The 15,204-nt window shown below is 45.0% G+C and overlaps 1 long non-coding RNA gene across 3 annotated transcripts; it reads right to left on the bottom strand.

Moving 5' to 3' along the window:
• Positions 1-195: 195 nt before the first annotated feature.
• On the bottom strand, positions 196-1,364 carry LOC124484621. 3 transcript variants are annotated; one of them, XR_006957988.1, is made up of 5 exons: positions 1,333-1,364; positions 1,104-1,259; positions 701-928; positions 512-601; positions 196-421 (listed from the first exon to the last, which is right to left on the bottom strand). It is a non-coding gene; the product is annotated as an uncharacterized LOC124484621 (long non-coding RNA). The 3 variants fall into 3 exon arrangements; XR_006957989.1 differs by having other exon boundaries at positions 512-598; XR_006957990.1 differs by having other exon boundaries at positions 512-598; positions 875-928.
• Positions 1,365-15,204: the final 13,840 nt, after the last annotated feature.

Below are 15,204 nucleotides of genomic sequence, written 5' to 3'. Positions count from 1 at the left end.
TTCATGTACATTTATGTTTCCATTTATTGCGCAACCAGTGAAATAAGGTAATCTTTGCTGCCCAAAGTGTGATACAATCTAAAACACAACAATTGTTGTTAAATAGTAAATAGTCTACACATTTCTCAACAGAATGAGTGATGAGAAGCAAGAAAGATCAAGGCAATACCTCCGATCCTGGAGATCAGCTAAACGTGTGCTCAAAAAGATAGACACAGAGAATCTGATTGATGACAGCCACATGGGCAACCACGTGGACGACACTGAAAACATGTCATCCCCACAGTCCATTACAGCATCATTAGAGTTGGAGGAATACTTGCAGGATGACATGGAGGTAGCCTTGGACGATGATAGGGGAGAAGCCTATGAAGACGACAGGGAGGTAGCGTTTGAGGATGATGGGGAGGTACCCACTGACCTTGAGGAAAGTAATGATGAGGAGTCCGACAAAGAAAACAACATAGAAAGTACATCACTTGCATCAGATCTGGCAACCTGGGCCACTCACTGTCAGGTGAAGAACAATGCCGTTGATCAGTTGTTGAAGATTCTTCAGAATCATGGCCACTCGGATCTCCCATCCTCCGCTCGTACCCTGCTAAAAACACCAAGGCAGGTAAATACAACACAGAAGTCTGGAATGGAGTATCTGAATTATCCATTGCGTGATACATTGCTAGACACCCTGAAGAAATACCCATTTGAACAGCTGTCTGACTGCGACACAGTTAATCTGTCCCCCAACATTGATGGATTGCCGCTGTTCAAGAGCTCAGGGAAAGCAATGTGGCCTGTCCTATGTGCTGTCCACCTCAAGCCCATCACTGTTTTCCCAATCACACTGACGTGCGGAAACAAGCGGCCAACCGACCTGCATTTTTTAGATGACATGGTGGCAGACCTCAATGATCTACAATCTAGTGGCCTGCAACACAGAGAGAAACATTTAAAGTTAATGTTCTTTGCATTGTGTGCGATGCTCCAGCAAAAGCCTTGGTCCGTAACACAAAGCTGTGCTCAGGTTATTACGGCTGTGATAAATGCACTCAGAAAGGACAGTGGTTTAACAGAGTTACATATCAGGAAACAGAAGAACTCACCCTGCGAACAGACGAAGCATTCAGACATCAAACCCAAGAAGAGCACCATCATGGCAACACTCCCCTGCTAAACTTGCCTATCGACATGGTAAAAGCCTTCCCCATTGACTACATGCATCAGGCATGCTTGGGTGTCATGAAAAAGCTTCTCCTCATCTGGAACAGAGGAGAGAAAGGTTGTAGAATGTCTGTGACACAAATACAGGAGGTGAGCAGCAGGCTTCTTCACCTTAAACCTGAAATTCCCTCCATCTTCTTCGCAAACCACGAGGTCTTGAAGAGCTGGAAAGGTGGAAAGCCACGGAATTCCGGCAGTTTATGCTGTACACTGGTAAGGTGGTCCTGAGGGGAATCCTGAGGGATGACCTGTACCTCCACTTCTTGTCCTTCAGTGTGGCGATGTGCATTTTAGTGAGCTCTACGACTCTCAAGCAGTATTCACAATACGCTCAACAACTACTGCAGTACTTTGTTGTGAGAGGACGGGAGCTTTATGGCAAGACGTTTCTTGTGTACAATACGGACACAATGCTCCACATAACTGCAGATGCCGTTTTGTTCGATGGGTTGGACAACTGCAGTGCCTTTAAATTTGAAAGTTTCTTGCACACCATGAAGAGGATGGTGAGGAATGGAAGATGCCCCCTTTCCCAGGTGGTGAAGAGGATCGAGGAGAGAAAAGAAGAACCCCTGCAAGTGCAAAAACAGAAAATTACAAATAGCCCAAAGGACAGAGCGTTCGTGCTGGATAGTGAGGAAGGCTGCGATGTCATTGATGAGACAGAAAAAAATGGGTGCCACCTGTGCCGTGTATATAGTAATCCGCAACCACTGTTTTTGGAGCCTTGTAACTCATCCATCATTTGAGTGTTTCAATACAAGAACACAACCACAACAATGAGATGGATTCCCTGCGAAACAATAAAGAGTATCGCCATGAAGAAACAAATGGGGGATAAAACGATCTTCATAAAAATCTTACACAAACTATGAGTATGTATAAATGTTGTGAAAGTATACTCGCAAATTACGTTGTTGTTACGAATCCACGACTTTCACTTTTCTGGTTGCCACGACGTAATGTAATTACGTTGTGGCGACGAAAGTTTGGTCATCAAATTACGTCCTAGTTACGTAAGGGCGACGTAACTGTGTTAGCTGGGTATGTTCCTGCATATGAGAAAATTGATGACCATGCTGGGGCTGAGCTGCACATGAATTACATACATTGTCTACATTTATACGTTCTAGGTGCAACATTTAATATTGTGTGATTGAAATTCATGTCGACTATGGCTACATTACAAAAGTGTCAGAACTGAGAGCAGTCCAGTGTGATCTCTCCATGGATAAACCACTGCACTCGAGATCCGTTGTCCTACGACCAAAGAGCGACTTAACGGCAACTTAACCCATGGTACCAAAATTAATGTATCCAGCCGACCAAGGGACAACGTCACGGCAACGTTGTCCACGGGACCAAAAATAACAGTATCCAACCGACCAAGGTACGACGTCGCGGTAACGTTGTCCACGGGACCAAAATTAACGTAACCAGCCAACCAAGGTACAACGTTGCGGCAACGTTGTCCATGGGACCAAAAAATTACGTAACCAGCCGACCAAGGTACAACGTCGCAGCAATGTTGTCCATGGGACCAAGAAATAACGTAACCAGCCGACCAAGGTACAACGTCGCGGCAACGTTGCCCACGGACCTAAAAATGACGTTACCAGCCGACCAAGGTACAACGTTGTGGCAACGTTGCCCACGGACCTAAAAATTACGTTACCAGCCGACCAAGGTACGACGTCGTGGCAACGTTGTCCATGGGACCAACTGGCAACTTTCCCTTTATAACGTTGCTACGACGTTGCCACGACGTTGCCAGAAGGTAACGTCACGGCTAACCAACTGAGCACTTACTGGCAACGTTGCCGTGTTATTTAGCTCTATAACTTGCAACTACTAGCGAGATATTAAAAACAAACATGCCCGTTAACTAGGGTGACCAGACGTCCTCTTTTACCCGGACATGTCCTCTTTTCGAGACCAAAAAAATGCGTCCGGCAGGCAGCCATTTCCAATCTGGCAACACTGAGCACCTTGCGCCACCAGTTAAATTATTTACAACAGCACATGACATCTGCAGCCATGCCAAAACGTAAATGTGTCTTTATTTTCCCATTTGAATATGTCGCCAATAATATGCTACATTTATTGCTATTACATTTATTGCTTTAATATATGGACAAGACACATAAACCCCCCCCCCGTAACGAAGTGTGCTCTTTTTCACAAACTCAAATCTTGTCACCCTACATTAACATGTAGACACTTACCCCTTAATGCTATCAAATGTTGGTTGCAATGCACATTGAGAAAGTATATGAAAATAATGTTTATAGTTTTTGTGGCTTTGGATACCTTTCATAGAAGGTCGGCACAAACGGGGGAGAAATCTTAAACGAAAGTTTAGAATGTTTTCTTCAAAATAAGGTATGTTTAGTCAATTTCAAAACATATACATTTTGAGAAAAATCTAGTTGAAGTAATGTTGATGAAAATCCCATAGGAATGCATTGAAAACTGAACGTTTGTTCTAGGTTGGTTTTTCCCATGTAACTTTTTTCAGCATTTCGGCACAACATTGACACTTCCTGAAAAGCTAAGTTACGTATAAACACGTCATCAGTCAAATTTTAAAGAAAATCGAAAGACATACATTTTGAGTTTTGGCTCCCTGAATGAGTCTTTCAGAAACCTGTGACGTGAGACGTTTTCAGCCTCTGTAACTCCCGCGCTTGACTCAAGCTAGGCTGCTTCCAATGCTCAAGTCAACTGATTATTACGTTGGTAATATAAAACCCACTCTCTTGGTGACTTTTTAAATAAATGTTTCTACCGAAATGATTCATGGTAGTGATATGCAAATGTTGTTGTCACGTAGCACAAATCGGAACCAATCATTACCTTTTTTGTCTGTCAGGAAATGCAAAACTATTTAAAAAAAAGCGTGAATATTCTTTCTATCTGGCAATCAATTTTGCAAGAAAAGAAATTCTATGGCAGATAAATAAACAAGAACTACTGAAAGTGCATTCATAGGTGAGGGGGAGCAACACATAGCCACAAAAGATTAGTGTTCTGTCTTACCTTTAAATGTAAGATGCATGTGTTTTTAGCACCCCCTGCTGGCCAGCAGTGTATTTACCAGGCAGCTATTTAGTTTCAGTTAGAAGTTCACCTCACATAACATACTGTCGAGTTCCGAAGTGTTGTTGTTCTTCCGTGCGTAAGCATTGCTTGTGAGTATTGTGTTCTTCTAAGTCGCTTTTCTATGCTGTTTGTTTGCTTATATACAACCCACATTTTTATTGTTTTCTGTATTTTTTACAGTTTCACTCCTTTATCATTTTCGAAATAAATCTGGAGCTAGAAGGCTAATTCCCGAGTCCCGTGTCGTGATGATAGGAGTTTGGCTGGCTGTCTAATTCGGGTTAGAAACACCTTAAGGAGGACAGTACAGTGAAAAAGCAAGCGACCAGCCGGTTAATTAACATCGTTGGAACTCAACCGAAATTAGACGATAGAAGAAAGCAGAGACAAAATCAGTGTCTCTCAGGCTAGCTCAAGATCTTCATCAACGGCTAGCGCAGCTGCAAGGCTAGGTGCCCGTGCTAGGGCAGAAGCAGCACGCGCACGCACCTCATTTGCCGAAAAGGAAGTTAAGTTAAAGATGGAAAAGGCTAAACTGGATGCTGAACTAGGAGCATTGACGCTGCATAGAGATGCGGCTGCAGCTATAGCCCAGACAGAAGCCTTAGAGGCAGCAGTGGAATTTGAAGGCAGAGGAGTCCCTTACAATAAAGACAATAAATCTGTATCTCAGAAAGATATCTCAGAACGCACGACGGAGTATGTTCAAGAACAAGCTAAGTTTCATATCATCCCTACGCCTCCCGATGGTGTCAAAGGCCCATCTTCACTACACACTAATGACAGTACTTTTACATAGTTGACACTCCATTTTAATAAACCCAATGCACATAAACCTGAACCCGCGGTTGTGTCGTCAGACTCCAAACACGCAGCTATCTCCACTCAGGTCTTTTCAAACCTACAACAGTCTGACCCAGGACTGCACAGCCAACCTGTAGATCCACAGACTCAGCATTACGCTCCCCAACTTGACTCAGGCTCGTCTCCTGCAGGTCAAGCCCTGGATTTCGCCAAGTACCTAGCACGTCGTGAGCTTGTAAATACAGGACTCACTCAGTTTGATGATAGCCCTGAGAGGTTTAGAGCATGGCAGTCAAGCTTCCTTAACGCCATCAGAGGTCTAGACCTTTTAGCAAGCGAGGAACTGGACCTACTAATGAAGTGGCTAGGTAAGAATTCTATCCAACACGTGAAACGATCAGATCGAAAGATCAGCGCACATCAGTAATCCCAACGCAGCACTCAGAAAGGCCTGGGATAGATTAGTGGAGTGCTACGCCTCACCAGAGGTAATCGAAGATGCACTCTTCAAGAAATAAGACAATTTTCCAAAGTTCGCAGCCAAAGACTATCCCAAGCTAAGAGAGCTAGGAGATCTTTTGATGGAGGTTCAGTCTGCAAAAGAAGATGGCTACTTACCTGGATTAACCTACTTGGACACTGCCCGAGGGATCAGCCCTATCATAGAGAAGCTCCCCTATGGTCTCCAGGAGAACTGGATTTCTCCAAGTTTAAAGAGCAACATCATGGACATTTTCCACCTTTCTCCTTCTTCACCTGGTTTATCTGCCAGGAAGCGCGTACCAGAAATGACCCCAGCTTTGCACTTGTCAGCAACAACAGTGAAATTAGGAGGTCGGAAAAACCAAGTCAGCAGAGATCCCACATATCTGTCCACAAAACACACGTCTTCACAGCAGCTGGTTCCAACGGGAATCATCATCAATCATCAAAAATTCCAACGGGACATCAGGAACTGCTGTGTACTGGCGTTCGTCGAGACCTGGCTGTCTCCGGAGATCTCCGACGTAGCGGTTACACCGTTGGTATTCACCATATACCGCCAGGACAGAACAGCTGACTCAGGGAAGTGCAGGGGCGGAGGGGTCTGTGTTATGGTTAACTCTCTCTGGGCTACGGATGTAGCGGTATTAGCATCTCACTGCTCTCCGGTCCTTGAGCTGCTAACTATAAAAATCAGACCCTTCCATCTACCTTGGGAATTCACTGCGGTCGTCATGAGTGCAGTCTACATCCCCCCCAGGTAGACAAGGCCGCTGCTTTGGATGAACTGTATGGGATTATCAATGGTCTGGAAAATGTGCACCCAGAGGCAGCCTTCATTGTTGTTGGTGATTTCAACAGGGCTAACATGAAGAAAGTCCTGCCCAAGTACTATCAGCATATATTGACTTCTTCACACGTGGAGACCAGATCCTTGACCATTGTTACACAACATTCAAGGGCAGTTACAAACCCCTCCCCCGCCCTGCCTTTGGGAAGGCTGATCACACCTCCATTCTTCTCCTCCCTACATATGAACAAAAGCTTAAGCAGGTCAGACCGGTTGAGAGGTCAGTTCACCTATGGAGTGACGTGTGTGACGACCCTCCAGGACTGCTTTGACACCACTGACTGGCTAATGTTCAGGGAGGCAGCTGATGGGGACATTAACAAATACTCAGACACTGTCTCCAGCTACATCCAGCACTGCATTGATGACGTTGGCCCCAAGAAGGTTGTCCGGTCTTTCCCAAATCAGAAGCCCTGGGTTGATGCCGCAGTCCGGGCCAAGCTAAGAGCCCGCACTGTCGCCTTTAACTCTGGGGACCCTGATGAGTACAGGAAGGCCAGATACAACCTTCTAAAGGCCATCAAAGCAGCGAAAAGGGCTTACAGGACCAAGGTGGAGTCCAGCTACCATGGCTCTGACCCCAGGCGCATGTGGAGTGGACTTAAAGCCATAACAGACTACAAAGGGAGAGGCTACAATGAGACCCAGTCCTCTGTCCTACTGCCAGACGAGCTGAACTCCTTCTACGCTCGGTTTGAGAGAGACAGTGACTCCCCTGCAGTGGAGCTACCTGAAGGCCAAGCCAGTGGTGTGCCTACACCAACTGTGGCTAAGGTGAGGCTGTGCTTTAAGAAGATCAACCCTCGCAAGGCACCTGGCCCAGACGGCATATCAGGTAGGGCCCTCAGGGGCTGCGCTGACCAGCTGGCAGGGGTCTTCAGCGACATCTTCAACCTCTCCCTTAACCCGTCTGTACTCCCCACCTGCTTCAAGAGGACCACCATTATCCCTGTGCCCAAGAACACCAAGGTCACATGTCTGAACGGCTATCGCCCAATAGCACTGACCTCTGTCATCATGCAGTGCTTCAAGCGGCTAGTCAAATCATTCATCTGCTCCTCGCTGCCCCCCACACTGGACCCTATGCAGTTTGCATACCGGTCCAACAGGTCTACAGACGATGCCATCGCTCTAACTATGCACACCACTCTCTCCCACCTGGACAAGGGGAATACATATGTGAGGATGCTGTTCATTGACTACAGCTCTGCATTCAACACCATCATCCCCTCCAGACTGGTCTCCAAGCTTGTGGACCTGGGACTAAGCACCTCCCTCTGCAAGTGGATCTTCCACTTCCTGACGGGGAGGCCACAGGTGGTGAGAATCGGTGACCGCACCTCATCCGTACTGATCACCAACACAGGCACTCCCCAGGGCTGTGTGCTCAGCCCTCTCCTGTTCTCCTTGTTCACCCACGACTGTGCGGCAACGCACAGCTCCAACCTCCTTGTCAAGTTTGCTGATGACACAACCATCGTGGGCCTCATCTCTGACAGTGACGAGTCAGCCTACAGAGAGGAGGTTGACACCCTGACATTTACATTTATGCATTTAGCAGACGCTTTTATCCAAAGCGACTTCCAAGAGAGAGCTTTACAAAAGAGCATAGGTCACTGATCATAACAACGAGGTAGTCCCAAACATTGCAAGCAGCCAAAACATGAAGCATACATTGTGAAAAAACTAAACAAGTGCCAAAAGGGGAGACCCATAAGAGCATGCAGTTATACAAGTTACAAATTAAAACAACATGAACCACAAAAGTGCAGGACTGTACCTGTAGAAGAACAATCTATAGTAAAATATTTAACAGCGAGTACAAGACTTAACTTCGTTATAACTAACCGACAAGAGTAACAAGTCACTCAATAAGAGTCATTGTGATCCTGGAGGAAACTAACAACAGGTCCAGCCAAGCATTCCTAAGTGCCGTTGTACTCCCGGAACAAGTGCGTCTTGAGCCTTGTCTTGAAGGTGGGAAGGCAGTCAGTGTCCCTGATGGAGGTGGGGAGCTGGTTCCACCATTGGGGGGCCAGGCAGGAGAAGAGCTTGTGTTGGGACCTGGCAGTCTTGAGCGGTGGGACCACCAGGCGGTTGTCTGAGGAAAACCGTAGGTGACGGGTGGGGGTGTAAGGTTGCAGGAGAGACTTGATGTAGTCGGGTGCAGTCCCGTTCACTGCTCGGAAGGTCAGTACCAGGGTCTTGAATCTGATACGGGCGTTGATGGGTAGCCAGTGGAGAGAGATGAGGAGCGGGGTAACATGGGAGCGTCTGGGTAGATTGTAGACCAGGCGGGCCGCTGCGTTCTGAATCCTCTGAAGAGGGCGGGTTGCACATGCTCCCAGCATGTGCAACCACACACATCATGGTGTCAGGACAATAACCTCTCTCTTAACATCAGCAAGACCAAGGAGATGATTGTGGACTATAGAAGGCGGCAGGAGGAGGAGCATGCACCCCTACTCATCAATGGATCGGAAGTGGAGAAGGTCAGGTGCTTCAAGTTCCTCGGGGTGAACATCAGCAATGACCTCACCTGGTCTGTTCACACGGACAAGGTGGTCAAAGCGGCCCGTAAGCGCCTCTTCTTCCTGAGGAGACTGAAGACGTTTGGTATGGACTCAGTCATCCTCACTAACTTTTACAGATGCACTATAGAGAGCATTCTGACTGGTTGTATTACAGTGTGGTATGGGAGCTGCACAGACCGGGACCACAAGGCCCTACGAAGTGTGGTCCGTTCTGCTGAGTTCATCATCGGCAGGCAGCTCCCAGCCCTACAGGACACCTACCACACACGTTGCCTAAGGAAAGCCGGCAGGATTCTAAGAGACTGTTCCCACCCATCCTTCAGTCTCTTTACCCCGTTGCCTTCTGGCAGGCGTTACCGCAGCATCCGGTCGCGCACACGCAGACTGGACAACAGTTTTTACCCAAGGGCCATCAGGCTTCTGAATGGACACTGATATGGACATTGTTTTTCTGCACACTAGTCACTTCACTTCACTTCACCATCACTTATACACTGTCACTTTCAGCTACTGGTTGCTCTATCAGTAACTTGCACTACTGTACCTCACTGTACCTCGCCAACATGCTCCTGTATGGTCATCGACATAGTCACTGATCTGCAAATTTGCACTATTGCATTGTACTCCACTTAGGTTAGAATAGGTTATACGGTTGAAACAGGTTTTTTTGTGCATTTAGGGTTAGTATAGTGTACTATCTATTGTTATCTGTAATTTAGGAAGTTTTAGTATTAGGGTTAGTATTGTCGATATTTATTGCTCTCTGTATATTTAGGAAGTTTCACTTATTTAAGCTCAGCATTGATGTAAATTGTGTTCCGTGTACTTATATGTTATGTTATGCCAGGTGCTTGCGTTGTCTTGTCTTAAGAATTTCAGTGCCCAGTCTAATCTTGTGTTGTTCTGTGTACCTGACAAATAAAAGACTTGAACTTGAACTTGGTTCCCGTGCAGATGTCACAACGACCATAAGTGAAGGATCCAGTAAAAATTGTCTTCTCCACAACAAACCACACCCACTCGGGAAATGCAGAGGCTTCCGAGCAAAACCCCTGGAAGAAAGAAAGGCCTTTCTCAAAGAGAACGGAATCTGCTTCAAATGCTGCACATCGTCTATTCACCTCGCCAAGGACTGTAAAATTGAGGTGAATTGTAGTGAATGTGGAAGCAACAGTCATAGCACAGCCATGCATCCTGGACCACCACCTTGGACTACAGGGTCTCCCACACCAAAGGACGGCGGGGAGGGAGAAGACACAACCTCAGCTGCAGTCAGCTCCCTCTGTACTGAGGTGTGTGGTAAAGGACAAGCAGCTAGATCATGCGCTAAGATCTGCTTAGTTAACGTGTATCCTCAAGGACAGCGAGAGAGAGCTGTAAAGATGAACGCCATGCTCGATGACCAGAGCAATCGCTCACTGGCCAAGTCGGACTTCTTTAAGTTGTTTGATATCCAGAGCCCCAGCACGCCATATTCACTCCGAACCTGTTCTGGGCTCATAGATATGTCAGGGAGAAAAAGCAGATGGGTTTCAAGTAGAGGCATTGAATTGTGAAGTCAGTCTTTCTCTAACATCTCTAATAGAGTGCAATCACATTCTCGACAACAGGATGGAAATACCTACCCCAGAGGTAGCTCTTCAATACCAGCATCTAAAGGCTATAGCTACTTGCATCCCAGAGCTTGATAAGTACGCCAAAAACCTTCTCCTACTAGGGAGAGACATCGTAAGAGTGCATAAAGTAAGAGATCAGGTCAATGGGCCACACAATGCCCCCTTTGCCCAGAAGCTGGATTTGGGCTGGGTTAGGGGGGGGGGGAAGTGTGCTTAGGGAATGTCCACATACCCACTGTGAGCACATTTAAGACCAATGTGTAGGATGGTGGGCGCCCTTCCTTCCTCACCCCCTGCGAAAGCTTCATGCAGCTGAAAGAGAAAGCTAGCTTCGGCTTGAAGAGAAACAGTGTCTCTAACCTATTCGAAAATAGAGCAAATATAGAAAAGGTGACGGAACACAATATTGGACAGAATGTGTTCCTCCAGACCGAGAATGACAATAAACCTGCTCCATCTATCGAAGATACTGTCTTCCTAAAGATCATGGATGAAGAAGTCTACCAGGACGAGGCAAACTAACTAACATTATGAGAATTAGTAAGAAAGAATATTATAGAAAATTAATAGATAATAATAAAAACTATATTAAAGGTCTATGGAAGATACTGAATAATGTTATTGGAAATGGTTCTAGACAAGTTAATTATCCGCATGAGTTTATTGAAAATGATATGACTATTGATAATATGGATGAAGCAGTAAATGGCTTCAATCAATATTTTGTAAATGTTGGACCAGTACTGGCTGAAAAAATACCTGTTCCTGTGATATCTGATGACAGGATTAATGATTTCATAGACATTAATCCAAAATCAATGTTTCTAACAGCAGTGGAAGAGAGTGAAATTATAGAGATTGTCAATAAATGCAAAAATAAAACTTCTACTGACTATGGTGACATTGATATGAGAATAGTCAAAGAGGTAATTCACGGAATTTCGAAGCCATTGACCCACATCTGTAATTTATCATTTAAAACTGGTAAATTCCCAAGAAAAATGAAAATTGCAAAAGTCATACCGCTGTACAAAACTGGAGACAAACACCACTTCACAAACTACAGGCCTATTTCACTGCTTCCTCAATTCTCAAAAATCTTAGAAAAAGTATTTGCTGCTAGACCTAATAAATTCATCAATAAACACAATTTACTAACTGACAGCCAATACGGATTCAGACCCAACCGATCCACTTCATTAGCAGTCATTGAGCTAATTGAAAAGATTACAAATTCCCTGGACCAAAAGAAATATGCAGCTGGTGTTTTTATTGATCTCAAAAAAGCATTTGATACCATAAATCATGATATATTAATTAATAAATTAGAACGGTATGGTATCAGGGGGGTTGTATTAAACTGGCTGAGGAGCTATCTACAGAACAGGCAACAGTTTGTGAAGATGGGTGAATACGTGTCAGCTTGTTTGGACATTGCTTGTGGGGTCCCCCAGGGGTCAGTGTTAGGGCCAATTCTTTTTATTCTCTACATAAATGACATATGTAAAACATCAAATATTTTACAATTTGTGTTATTTGCAGATGACACAAATATTTTTTGTACGGGAGAGGACTTGCAGCAGCTTCTGGAGTCAATTACATCTGAAATGAGCAAATTAAAAAGGTGGTTTAACAATAATAAATTATCATTGAATTTAAGCAAAACTAAAATCATGTTGTTTGGAAATTGTAATTTAAATAGTGATGTAAATGTCACGATAGATGGTGTTAATATTGAAAGAGTGTATGTAAATAAATTCTTGGGTGTGACAATAGACCACAAGCTATGCTGGAAACCTCACATAAATCATGTTAAATCTAAACTGTCACGAAGCATCTCAGTCCTGGGTAAAGCAAAGCATATATTGGATCACAAATCATTGCATATTCTTTACTGCTCAATGATCTTACCTTATTTAAATTACTGTGTGGAGGTCTGGGGGACCACTTACAAAAGCTCACTGCAACCACTAGTCACACTTCAAAAACGAGCCATAAGAATAATCAACAAAGCTGGATATTATGATCACACCAACCTCCTCTTTTTACATTCCTGTTACATAAAGTTCAATGACCTGGTTGAATATCAAGTTGCACAAATCATGTTCAAAGCTAGAAATAAACTGCTACCAGGTAACATACAAAAACTTTTCTTTGACCGAGAGGGGGGTTACAATTTGAGGCAACAGTTAAACTTTAAGACACTGGCGGTACGCACGACTTTAAAATGTCATTGCATCTCAATTGGGGGTGTGAAACTGTGGAATGGGATGAGCACGGAGCTAAAGCAATGTCCAAACATGATCCAGTTTAAAAGAAGGTTCAAATCAATGATTTTCATAAGGTACAGGGATAAGGGTGTGAATTAAGAAGGAAATTATAATTATATGGATATAAATACGGATTGTATAGATATGTATGTAGATATGGATATATTGATTGTTTATAAATATAAATATAGATATATGCATTGTATAAATATATAAAATATAAAAGATTTATAGTATATTGGGTTGTATGTAAATGGCAAGTGTGGTGTGGAGGAAAGGGGCAGGATTAAATAAGTGTAAACTTCTTCCTGCTCCTTTTCAGGCATATCTCAACAACACAGATATTTGTTTTTTGTTTTGTTTTTTTTGTTTGTTGTATTTCCATGCTTTTCATTTTGTTTTGTATGTGGATATGTCTGAAATAAAACTAAAATCAAAATCAAATCAATCAAATAGCTGGGTCGCCCCTCTTCCTTTTAGAGTGCCGAGGCAGCTTCTTCCCAACAACCGCTAGCAGGCATTGACACGCCTCACCTCTCTGCGTCGCAGTCTGGACAAAAAGCCAGAGATGAAAGAGCAGTTCTTTACCTTCATGGGAAAGATCTTTGATAACGACCACGCTGAGCCAGCACCTCCACTGGAAAAGGGAACAGAGTCTACCTTCGGAGTCTACCATCCACAAAAGCCTGGTCAAATCAGGGTGGTCTTTGACTCCAGTGCACAGCAGTATGGTGTCTCCCTCAACAATGTACTTCTGACTGGCCCAGATTTAAATAACAGCCTACTTGGTGTCCTGATACGCTTCAGGAAAGAACCTGTAGCAATCACAGCCGACATCCAACAGATGTTTCATTGTTTTGTCGTTCGACAAGATCACAGAGACTACCTGAGGTTTCTGTGGTTCAGAGACAACGACATCACCAAGGACATCACAGAGTATAGAATGAAAGTCCACGTCTTTGGCAACAGCCCCTCTCACGCATTTGCTATCTATGGGCTCAGACGAGCCGCCCAGGAAGGCGCACAAGCACATGGAGCAGACACACAACGGTATGTGGACAGGCATTTCTATGTTGATGACGGGCTCCAGTCCCTGCCCACTGCTACAGAAGCCATCGACCTCCGTAGGAGAACTCAAGCGTCACTGGCAGAGTCCAATCTAAGGCTGCAGAAAATTGCTTCAAATTGTGCCGCTGTCATAGATGCCTTCCCTCCCGAAGACCATGCGAAGGGTGTAAAAGACATGGACCTCAGTGGAGAAAACACACCCGTACAACGTAGCCTTGGATTGTGCTGGGAAATAGCCACAGACACGTTCACCTTTGGAGTATCAGCCGATGAGAAACCATTCACACGTTGCGGCGTTCTGTCCACAGTGAACAGCCTCTTCGACCCGCTAGGGTTGGTAGCTCCAGTAACCATACAGGGAAGAGCTCTACTGCGGGAGTTCACCACAGACATATATGACTGGGACACACCACTCCAACATGAAAGGTTAAGAGAATGGGAAGTATGGAGGGATTCTCTTCAAGATTTGAAGCAGTTTCACATCCCACGCACTTATACCTCCAAGTCGCTCTCCAACATGAAATACACAGAGCTATGTGTGTTTTCAGATGCCTCCGCTAAGGCCTCTGCTGTGTCTTACCTGAAAGCCATAGATGGACATGGTAAATCACATGTAGGATTAGTTCTAGGCAAGGCCAAACTAGCCCCCTTGTCTGATCCTACCATTCCTCGTCTCGAACTTTGCGCTGCAGTTCTTGCCGTAGAGATGGCAGAGCTTGTACTAGAAGAGATGGACTTTGAACTTGACGCTGTCCACTTCTATTGCGATAGTAAAGTGGTCCTGGGATACATACACAACGAGACAAAACGCTTCTATGTATATGTGCACAATGGAGTGCAGCGCATCCGTCAGTCGCCACAGCCAGAACAATGGCACTACGTTCCCACCGAGCACAATCCAGCTGACCATGCATCCAGGTCAGTCCCAGCATCCCACCTTACTCAGACTACATTGCTCACTGGACCAGCCTTCCTCCACAAACTCACAGATGGTAATCCAGGAAAACAAGGCCCCTTTGAGCTAGTAAATCCAGAGTTAGATGCAGAAATACGGCCTCAGGTGACATGCTTCAAAACGCAAGCCAAGGGGAGAGGCCTCACATCTGAACGCTTCAAACGGTTCTCCAGCTGGAGGTCATTACTGAGAGCTGTGGCACTGCTCATCCATATTGCTCGCTCTCACAAGTCTTTAAACAAGACATCTGAATGTTACGGTTGGCACCAGTGCAAAAAACCCTGCACACCAGTAGAGCTCA

Source organism: Hypomesus transpacificus, chromosome 22, assembly GCF_021917145.1.
Source record: "Hypomesus transpacificus isolate Combined female chromosome 22, fHypTra1, whole genome shotgun sequence".
NCBI classification, from domain to species: Eukaryota; Metazoa; Chordata; class Actinopteri; order Osmeriformes; family Osmeridae; genus Hypomesus; species Hypomesus transpacificus.
The sequence above is the reverse complement of the archived record's forward strand: the minus strand, read 5'-3'. Positions and strand labels throughout refer to the sequence as shown.